This window comes from Vidua chalybeata, chromosome 3, assembly GCF_026979565.1.
Source record: "Vidua chalybeata isolate OUT-0048 chromosome 3, bVidCha1 merged haplotype, whole genome shotgun sequence".
In the NCBI taxonomy this organism is placed as follows: domain Eukaryota; kingdom Metazoa; phylum Chordata; class Aves; order Passeriformes; family Viduidae; genus Vidua; species Vidua chalybeata.
The window spans coordinates 23,393,498-23,404,313 of NC_071532.1; positions in this window are offsets into that span (position 1 = coordinate 23,393,498).

Consider the following 10,816-nt stretch of genomic DNA (forward strand, 5'->3'; position numbering starts at 1 on the left):
CAAGGCTGTTTTTGAAGAACCTCTGTTTTGAGAGATGAAGAAAGATGTACAAGAGGTACTCAAAGGGCCAGAGGTGTTCCCAAGAACAGCTCAGCCATTGCCAGTGGTATTACAGGTAGACACATACAGGAAAAAGGAGGTAGCATGACTGGGACCTGGAAGCACACTGAGAATCATGTAAGACACAAACCAGCCAAACACCACCAAAGGCTTCCTCCAGCTGACCACACCTCAGGAACGATCTTTCTGCAAAATTTTCAAACATTTTCCAAAGCTGGAGAATGCCAGTCCCCAAATTAAATGTGAGTTTTTCCTTCCCAGCGAGTAAAAGTGCTTCCTGTGAGCAGCTGTGGCTGTGTGCTGGGGTGATGGAGGCACCCAGCAGCATGGAGCTGCCACACGCTGTTTGCCTTGGCAGGGCTCTGCTGCCAGGGAATTTTGTGCCAACACGGCCAGCTAACCTCGGACTGCTGTGGGTACCAGCAATGATGATGTTCTCTGAGAGATGGAGGAGCTATGAAAATATATTTTTGACAGGTATGTGTACACACACAGACTCTAAAAGTAAACTTCATTCTTTACCAGCATGTGAGTATGTGTAGCCCTACACGCAACCAAGATTGCATCCTCATGATGCAAGAGTTAATAGTGCTTTCCACTTAAATCCATGAATTCCTGCAAGGCCAGATTAAACCTCTCTGCCACAACATCACTCTTTTACTGCTGTACATGTCAATGTCCTGCTCCTACTGACCTCAAAAACACAGCTGCAGTGTCAGGAATGGCAACGTTTCCAAAATTACTCAAATAAACAAGCAAGCTCAACATGTAGGCTCAGCTGGTTTCACTTCTGCAGCACACCTGTACAAAACCAAGGGGGCAGTTCCTCGAGCTGTTACATCTCACAGCTCCACTGCTAGCCAGCTGAGGAATCAGCTCTGTTACATGAGGTACCTCAACCGCAAATACTTCTAAAGAAAAGGGTTATTAAATTATTTCCTCCAAAAGCTACAGCTGAAACCATGAAGGAATTCCTTATACAGCAACTGCAGCCCTGTAACACTTGGCTCTGCGTGCCACTCACCTCGAGGGCTTCAGAGCAGTGATTGGGACAGTGCTGGACACCCTCCTCAAGCAGGGAACTCACCCCCTAATTTCAGGATTCCTCTGCAGACACAACCTGCCAGATTAGAAAGAGTTTTGATCCTTGAAAGTTTATTATTGGTGGGGGAGAAAACAAAAATCCAACCAACCCAAACTTTGCAGTGTCTTCCACAAACCCTGAAGCCTCAGGGATGCTGGAGGCCATCAACCCCCATGTGTTCAGTGCCCAGCTGGCCACGCTGCCCACTGAGCTGCAGGAAGTCCAAGCTCCAGAGAAGCCCTCCTTGTAAGCTGCCAGAGATCCAGCCAGGCTGACAGCAAACCAGTCCAACTAGATTTTTAAAGTTACTGAGATTTCTTCTCATTTGGCAATGATTCCTCAGTGTCTTTTAGACCATCTACGAAAAAAAAAAGAAAATAATTAAGATAAATCCTGTTTTTTTCCTCATCTGAGAAAAACCTTTTGCTTCTCTTCTGACCCTTTTAGTGTGGTATAAGATGTCAGGCTTACCCAGGTGCACGTCTCCATTTTGCCTTATGACTGCAGCAAAGCTGGATTCCCTAAAACTTCCCAACGTCACCATGGTGATGTTTTTGCTGTGCAGAACGTCCCGGGCATGCATACTCCATTCCAAAAGCCCTGGCCACTTGGGCTAAATCCCCAGCAGCTGCAGAAGCCCACCACACATGCCTCAGCTGCTCCAGTTTACTCCAGGAAGGGACACCTACCTGCTAGCCAAATCAATGAAATACACATCCACATTCATAAACATCGACTTTCCATTATATAATCTAAATGGAAAATACCTGGAACATATACATCATGATAGATCTGGTCTTAGTTCTAAAATCTCCCCCTTGCACATTTAAGGAGGCTATTTTTGCCACAGAAATCTTGCAAACTAGACTTAAACAGGTGTCATGTTTTACCTTGCTAAAGTGAGGAACACATGGAAGAGACTATCAAAACTTGTCAGAAATGGCAGAACCAAACTGCAGGCACTAACAATGCTCGATGAAGTTTTATATCACAGAATTGAACTATAACATGACCTTTTACAGAGGTAATTCAACTTCTACATCCTACTGTTAATTTTCGTGACTGTTATCCCAATTATGGCTTTGTATTTTATCTTGCTAAGCTTTTTTGTTTGTATTCATTCCACAATAGCTTTTATTGATGACTACCTGTTAGTTTCAAAAGCTGCTGGGATTATCAGACACCGAAGGTTAACTCAGCTTACATTTATCTCTTCCCTGTGCCTCTATGAAATGGCCTTGTCCTTGTGGGGCTGCTGTCAGTGGAAGCTTTGTAACCCAAAAAGTGGGAATGGGTCCTTAGTGTGCATATGGGGAAAGAACAGAACTTATCTGTTTTGGCACTTTTAATTCAATACAATACTGTCTTTTTTACATATTCATTTTTTTTTTAATAAACACTGACTGTTTATTAGAAAAACAGGGACACCTGGAAAGTTACTTCACTAAATGTAAAGGTTTCACGTTTCCTATTAAGTTAAAAATTACGTGGTCAGGATTTTACAATTTGTGGTTTCTTTTTAGATTGTTTTGGTTATACGCAAATGCGCTGTGCAAAATACAAAGGCAATAATCTTTCTAAAACTGCTGACGACCAGGCCATTAAGTAAGGTGGCTGGTCACATTTCATAAACTAAAGAACATTGTTGGAAGAGGAATAACTTTTAAAAGTTAAGAGGTGACTTTTGTAAATTCTCACACTGATGACGAGTGTAGGATGATTGCACAATTAATTCTTTGTGGCACGCACAGAAATCTGCAGCCGTAACTGTGGTCGTGTAGAATCTCAGTCATTCTGATGCAGGGTGCTAGGGAAAAAAAACTTTTAAATTCTCCTTTTTATAAAAATACATGTATAAAGGTTCAGCTCAGAGAGCCAAGGTGGCACCTAATAAAGGCGAGGCAAAGAGGAGATGACAAATAATGGAAAATTGTAATATATACTATAATAAAACCTTAGATTTTACTGTTTATTATCCTTAGTGAAGTAGAAGTCCATACCTCTGTGCTGCACATTTCATTAGTGTGCGCTGTAACGCCTGGATGAATTTGAGAGCAAACCCTGCTGACCTTACTAACACAAGCAGCCCCACTGGCCCAGGATTGCATTTCACACAACCACAGCCCATTCCTGCAGCACTCATGTTCCAGAAGATAAAGGCTATTTTATAGAACATGCTGTTTGACACGCAAGACTGCTACCCATATATACATATGTAACTACTTGTCAACTTGCAAATCAAAGGTATGCTTCTGATATATATATATATATATATATATATATATATATAAAAGCTAATTTATTTGTGTGAACCAGAACTTCTTTTAAATATATATAGAACAAATATAAAACAGGAATAAGAACTTTTATTTTTATATTTATTTATAGACACACACACATTTTTGTCTATTTATAAATATATGTATTCATATATAAATATATACATTAAAAAAGTTCTCGTTCCTACAAATAGATTTAATAACTTCAGAGGAAACAGTCACAAGTAGTCAACAGGATCTGATCGAAAATGCCATTCAGTTGTCATCTCTGCAAACTTATTGAATGGCATTGTCCCCCACCATCAAGAAAAAACACTAAGCTGTAATGTCCACACAGCAGTATATAGTCTGTTTAAAACTGCAGCTTCATAAAAGACATCCAGAATGCAATCAACCCCAAAAAAACTGTTACCAAACACCACCAAAAAAACCCCAAAACAACAACACAGGAACTTTAGACAGGACCTCAAGTCAGAATGACTAAAATCTGAAGGGGAAAAAAAATTCTTATGGAAAAGAGGAAAAAGGGAACAGAAAGGAACATCACCATTAGTCTGTATTTCAGTACTATGTTATTCTTCACATTTTACATGGCTTCTCTCCAGTAAAGTTGCACCCTCTCTCCACAGAGCACAGTGAGACATTAGCGGTCTAGGGAAGCATCAATAGCCTAAACCCCGTGTCCTAAAAACATACACATTTCCCATAAAGGCTGCGCACATCACTGCTGCATCCAAAGACGTTTCTGCTTCCATCAGCTCATTTTCAGCTTTGAAAAAGTTCAGATTCAAGTCTTCTTAAAAACTTTGCCAGAGAAATTTCCCCATGGTTACACCTCCTAGAGTTTGATCCCCTCATGTACTTTCCTAAAACTGCTTGTCAGCCTTGAGGATGCCACACTAATCTTCTATGTATCATTCCATTTTAGTCTATATGCCACTGAAGAAAAGGCCTTTCTTAATCCTAGCACCTGTGGTTTTAATCACCACAGGAAATCCTGTTTCCACTTAAGTCGGTAAGACTTAAATATCAGCAGAGGCAAATGATCAGATTCACTAACTAAAAATAAAAATAATTAAAATAAGACAGAGAAATATAAGCTCAGTGGTTTATAAACCAGAGGGCCTTGACATCTACTTATAGCAAGCATGACAAAGTAAAGACAGTAGGGTAAAAGTCATCCCTTTAATCTCAAGGTTTGAACTTGTGACCTGCATCTCCTTCTCAGAATTACAGCTGTTGCCTTCTATTTCTGAACTGCATGGTGATGATTTGGGTTATACCTTATTAAGTAATACACAAATGGTATCTGTAAATATTGGATTCCTAACAGAGCATCCACTGGAGTTTATTCAACAAATTAAAACCGAGTAACTCAAGTCAGAATGTGCACCCAGATTGTGCTGTTGTTTTGTGTATAGCAAGATTAATTGGAAGCAACTTCAAAAATGGGCCAGCCAATAATGCCATATTTAAATCATATTCTGCAGCTAAAAAATCAAATAGCTCTGAGTCTGGCATCCTGACTTCTTCACAAGCTGCCTATGCAGTCTACACAGATGAAAAGCTCTAATAAGCTAACACAGCTTCAGAAATGTTTTTTTCCTACTGGTTTTTAAGCAACACATGTTCAAGAACATCCTAGACAGCTTACAGAAAGCAATGCACTGTTTCTTATTACTTCATGAAACAAAACCAATCCTACAACCAAACCAGATCTCTTGCAGTACCAAGCTTTTGTGCTGCACTCTTCAGATAAGTGCAAAGGTCTTTGCCTCTTTGCCTTACTCATTTTTTAATCCATCTTCTATGCCTGGGTACTGAAATCAATGAATGCAGTATTCCTGATTGGCTGATCAAACTACATCCTCCCAGACAGATGGCTTGAGCTTGGTGACTCCATCTAGAATTAGAACAGAAAGATCTATTTCTGTATTAGTACTTTTGATCCATATCTAGATTATTTTAGAGCTGGATCTTGAACAGGCTACCTCTGTGGAGTGGCAAAGATGTTCAATATTTTCCTCTCTTGAATCAATGATCTTTTAGATGGGATTACAATTAAAGTAACCTACTCACCTGGTTTCAGCTGGGCTCTATGGACCAGTCTCTAAACTTCCCCATCATGGGGGGAAGACTGACAGCTGAAATCCTCCTCTCACAAATTCCAGTGTCATTTGAACATCCACCTTTTCAACAATTAAATCAAGAGTGTAAAAATGCCTACAAATTGGCTGCAAATATGCATCAGTCCCAGTAGTGTCTCACAAAAGGACCTGAGTCCACAAGCCCATCACTGAAGTCCTACGAAATTAAAAGCAATTAATTCACCATGAGACAGATAGTCCAGCAATGTGCTTCAGCAGCAACTGAAGTGAGTAAGAATTGTGTTTGGGAGGCACAATACTGACATAGACACATATTTCGCTTCTTACTGGAACTATCTTTTCACATAAGATGTGTTCCACTTCTTTAATTCTAGGCAATGAAAAAAATTTTTAAAAATTAAAATATCAGTCCAGCAGTTAAAAAAAAAAAAAAAAAAAAAGGCAAAACATAGCAGATGGAAAGAACAGCAGTGGCACTTGCAATCCTGGTCTGACCTGCTGGTTGCAGTGCTACAACATCAGAAAGATGTTCAGCATCTTGCAAGGGCTGACTGGTCCCTTTCTAACACAATCCACAACAAAGAGTATCTATGTATCATCCTCCCAATTTGATCAATGTTCACACTGGAAGTATATTTATATTTGGGTCTAATACATTGTTTTGGCTGAGTAATGCATCCTTAAATTGAGGATCTTGTCTGGAGGTTCTGAAAAATCTTCACTCTTTTTCTGTTAGTCATAAAGAGGCACTTGAGAATTTTATGAAGTATTTTCTTAATTAAGGAGTATTTCTTTCATAAAGATGTCCCAAATTTCAGCAGGTACTGTTACATATGTTACTCCTCTAAAAAATCCACCATATACAAAACCACACAGGTAACTGTTGTTACCTTTTGTCTAAAACCACACTATTGCAGCAATATTGCAGTACTGTGCAATGTGAACCTCTCTGGAAACTCATTGGGGTTATAAGTGAAGATGCAGAGTCGCCTGTGGTGCAAAGACTGGCAATGTGTGTTTGATTGCCCTTCTCCTCCAAGCAGCCCTGTGAGGTGTGACTGGGAAGGTGCTATGGGCAGGTATGGACACGGCTCAATTACCAACAGCTCAGGGGCCCAGCTCTCCAGTGACAGTTTTCATTCAGCTGCCTGACCTCAGGCACCCTTCCTGAAATGGACACAGGCCAGCCCTTGTCGCTGGATATAGGGTACCCTAATTTAAAGGCTGCTTCACTGCCCACAAAACTTGCAATTTATGGATCACTTAAAAACCAAAGAAAATCCTCTTGAGATAAACTGTACTCAACCTGAAAGTCAATGCAAAATCCACATAATCAGGAAAGCCTGTCACTATCTTGTTGCTTGAATCAAGCAACAGTTTTAAGCTTTTCTGTTGTGAACAAGATGAGAATGTCCTCCTTTATCAGGATAGAAAAGCAAAGTTCAAAGCAATAGAGTGATTGAATAGCCATAGGCCTTAAGTCACAGTCTCCACAATTATATTCATAATGCACTTTATAATGGGCTCATAAGCGGCTAGTTGAATCTTTAAGTACTTCAGATTTTAAAATTAAGTTAAACAACCTCCTGATACCTTCTACTTATGATCACATACACCTACAACACTTTGATCTTAAGAACTAATAACATCAGCAGGTTTGATATTTAACCATTTCTTAATTATGGCATGAAGTTTCCAATAAGAAATGCAACCAGCTTAACCATTCTTGTAAGTGAACTGTTTCTATTAATTATTCAGCTACTTCTGAGAACACTATGTCTGTAAGAAATCCTATTGGTATGAAAACCTCAATGCAAGTCTGATCCTGGTTAGCAGTTCACAATTAACATCACCACATTTACTGAAAACAGAGTGAAGAAACACGAGAAAAATGTTGGAAAATGATGCTCCAAAAGTTCATGCACTGGCATGAGAGAATGGGCTATTGAACCAACTGTAGTATTGTGAAGAAATAATGCTTTTTATGAGTATTGCTAAAATAACCTTCCAAAGTGCCTCTTGGAAACTACTTGTGCTCATGACTTCACATCCAAAAGCTTGATGAAAGTACCCTAATTAATTTAACAATTTTGTATCCAACAGGTTAAACACATGGATTTAAGCAAAAATAAGTAATTTCAAGGGATGGAGCATTACACAAACAAAAGGACCTTTCGTGTTGAAGGTATTCAGTTTGACTGGAGTTTCATTTTTAACATGTCCCTTAAGATAGAAAAGCAATTGAAAAAGATGCATTAGAAAACAAATGCTTTGTCTAAGAAGGATCAGCCATTGCTAAAAGTCTGAAGAAGAATGGTTAAGAAAAAGCCCTTATCTGCTAGATCACTTACAGAGGTGAAACGTTGGAGGTTTACATGCTGCAAGGGGTTAGAAGCCCCTGCTTTAGAACAGCAATAAATGAAATGTACAGTCTTCCACCATCTGTTAATCAAGAACTTCTTCACTCTCCAGTGTCTGAGGTCTTAGACTCCCGAGTTTAACATCTTATTTAGCACAAGGACCCAATCTGTGTAACATGATCCTGAGCCTCCACTACCTCAAGCCTTCTCCTGGCCCTCTCACTCCTTACCTCAGCAAGTCTTGAAGAAATCATTGAGCAATTTGCAGGGATTGGAAGTGAACAACACTGATGACTGCTCTGTGTGTTTATTAACTGTGCCAGGACTCATTTCATAAGAATGAGAAGCTTGTCATTTTCAGTTGTGCAGAGTGTTTTGTGCCAGATGACTTCTGCCTTCCTCCCTGGAGACAGCTACTGAGCCAGCTCTGAACAGATGCAGCTCTACAGATCACCTTCTTCTGGAAGCATCAGATAGTCAAAAAACTTTTATGGCCTCCAAACAATTAATTTCTCTCTTTAAAACAAATCAGACAAAAAAAGCCCTATCTTCACTAGGAAGCAGCTTCCAGCTCTTTTGTTCTGCTCAGCTTGTGAACGCAGGAGAATCTGTCTCACAGCTGCAGAAGTGGGAGCTCTTCCCTCCAGGTTTCAGCAGAGATGCTGTGGTATAGTGGCATCAGACACAACGAGGATATTCCATCACCACTCCCAAAGTGTTTCCCTACCAGAAGGCTGAAGAAAAGCAGGGTCAAGACAGTTATTTTTTTCCATAGGCCAACTCATGCTTTCCTTGCTGAAAAAGAGTTAGCACAATTAATGTGAAGAGAAATTAGACCAGGGGACAAAAGACATGGGGAAGAGCTGACCCTGTGCCTTCTCTTATTAAACAAAACTCCTGCTTTGCGTGCAACCCATAGAATATTAAACTTTACATACTCTGGAGTTGGCTTGAAGCCTAACAAAACTGGAACCACCCCATCCTTATTGGCTTTATATAGATAGGTACAGAAATATACAAAGTTGGGATGATTCATGCTCTCTGGAATGAAGGGCAGCAGCACAACTTTGCTTGAGCAGAGATATTCATGGGAGCAGGAAAAACAGAGCAAGCACTCTGCTGGGAAAAGCTGCTGAAGGTTGTTCTTGGTAGCTGTTGAAGAGGAAGAACATTACTGAAAAAGAGGGTGGGGCAGCCCAGAGAAGAGACTAGAAGATGCCTGGGCCAAAGAAGATCTTTTGAACTTCTAGTCAACAAAAACAGAATTTGTGAAATAAAGCAGCCTAAAATCAAAATAGGTAGTTAGCAATTTTAGCAACTCTCGGAGCTTCTCGGCATATAGCACAAGAAGGGACAAGGCAAAGACAAGGAACAGTATAAAATTTAAATAACTACTCATTATACATAAAAATATAAGTACTATGCTTTTTAAAAGGCAAGAAGTGCTCTCCCCATATAGGCTATACACTCTAAATGAAATGGAAGCTCAAAATACCTTTAGCAATATTGACAGATTCCACATTTTTCTTAAGCACACAAGAGACAATTCAGTGCTTCATTCAAAATATTACTCCAAAAATGCACAAATAAACACCCAAGTATTCTAAAAGTATCTGGAAAGCATTCTGAAATTTTAATAATCACCTCATGATGTCACAGTTCCTAAGGAAAACTTAAGATTATTTTCCAGAAGTTTGATTATGGAAAGAAACTACTGATATGAAACTAGAGAACAACTAGTTCTCTAGTTCAAAAACTGTAGATTTAAGGGTGCTGATGTAATTTTTCCACAGAAAGCAGCTGAACTCTGTAGAGAGAGAGCAGTGTCAGGTTAGAATGTTATGCTGCTTCATGGACTCAAGCCCCATTGCAGCACGTTTCTGCACTGCACTAATGAGATGGCGACTCCCAGTGCACAGCTGTACGGATGTCAAGCCTTCAGAAGCCGGGATAACCATACGTCAAACTTCTGTGGTTTTGCCACTTGGTATTTTGGGTGTATGCCTTCATTTGTGATAATAAATATCAGGCCACAAATGAATGTCTCCTCAGATATCTAATATGTTTAACACTCAAAACAGTTTGAAAATCTAAACATTTCTGCTGTTAGCTTGGAGTTCTCCTGGAAGAATTAAGCTACAATATATACCAGATGACCAGGCTAGGCATAAGACAATGATTGCCAGTTGTTGGGATGGGTTTCTCTGCCATTTTGTACTCGTATTTTTTATCCTGCAGTACACACGAAGTTCAAACAATGCCTTTGTTAGGAAAATCGAAATCCGACTGCACATTTCCATGCTGAAGACTGAAAATTTCAAAGTTGCTCCTAATCATATCTTGCCTTTAAGCAGGTACAAAGAAAGGTTTGTCTGTAAGGCATCTGTAGAAATGGACAGAACAGTACCGTGTATTTTAACTATCAATTAATGGGCCCCAAGGCTTTTTTCTTCACATAGCAAATGGGGAAATGTGATAGCAAAGTTAAACAAATGACACAGCATCAGACAGTCAGTCTGGAACAGCAAAGGCAGCAGAATTCAACACCAGCCTCTCATTTAGAACACCCTTATCACCACACAATTCCTTCTGTATGCATATGCTTACATAAAATATTTTATTATTGTGTGTATTAGCTTCTGCACCTCTGCAGCCAACAACTACTGAGGAGAAATTGCTATAGATTAAACAAAGGCAATTGTGTTATCCTGACAGATGACTTCCAAATTTTTTACTGTTATGGCCTACACTAAGAGGAAGGGCTCTGGTTTGACCCTTTGCACACCTGAGGAATTAGCATAAGAGCTGACTAAACCCACAGGATGAATCTCGGAGCTCTGGCTCCTCACTGAAAAAGGCCAGAACACCACAATTACAAATGAAGCAACACTGAACACCATTTTCTGTGGTATTTTTAGAAATGCT